This window comes from Colobus angolensis, unplaced genomic scaffold, assembly GCF_000951035.1.
Source record: "Colobus angolensis palliatus isolate OR3802 unplaced genomic scaffold, Cang.pa_1.0 Scaffold3, whole genome shotgun sequence".
In the NCBI taxonomy this organism is placed as follows: domain Eukaryota; kingdom Metazoa; phylum Chordata; class Mammalia; order Primates; family Cercopithecidae; genus Colobus; species Colobus angolensis.
Window position 1 is genome coordinate 1,565,172 of NW_012116265.1, and position 557 is coordinate 1,565,728.

A 557-nucleotide genomic window follows, 5' to 3' on the forward strand; every position below is an offset into this window, starting at 1 on the left:
AAAAAAAATCACAAAAAAAATCATAGTATTTTAAGAAAGTTTACAAATTTGTGTTGGGCCACATTCAGAGCCATCCTGGGCCACATGCCAGGGACCAGGCACGCTTGCTCTATGCTGTTCATGTGATTTATATTTAATTAAATACCCAAATATTACAATATAGTGATACTACTTGCTGCAGCAATTTCATTAGGATATAACATCTACCAGGAAAAAATTAGTCTTTATTCAGCAGATATTACTGAGTACATGTCAGACTGTGCACATAGTTATAATGGTGAAAAGGACTGTTAGTGCTTTTGAGGAATTCACTGTTTACTGAAAGAGATAGAGCATTATAAAATGTGTTATAAAATGGAGGCAGAGTCAAGATATTGTGGGAAAAAAAATTGGGAGATCCAACTTTGGAGGTCTCTAATAATCTCATAAGAGAGGTGCCATTTGATCTGTCTTCTTAAAAGTTGGAAAATACTAGCCTAAAGATTAGAGTCTAGAGGGACCCACGCTAGCATCATCTATATAGCATGGCTTAAAAACTGTTTATGTCTAAGAAATCA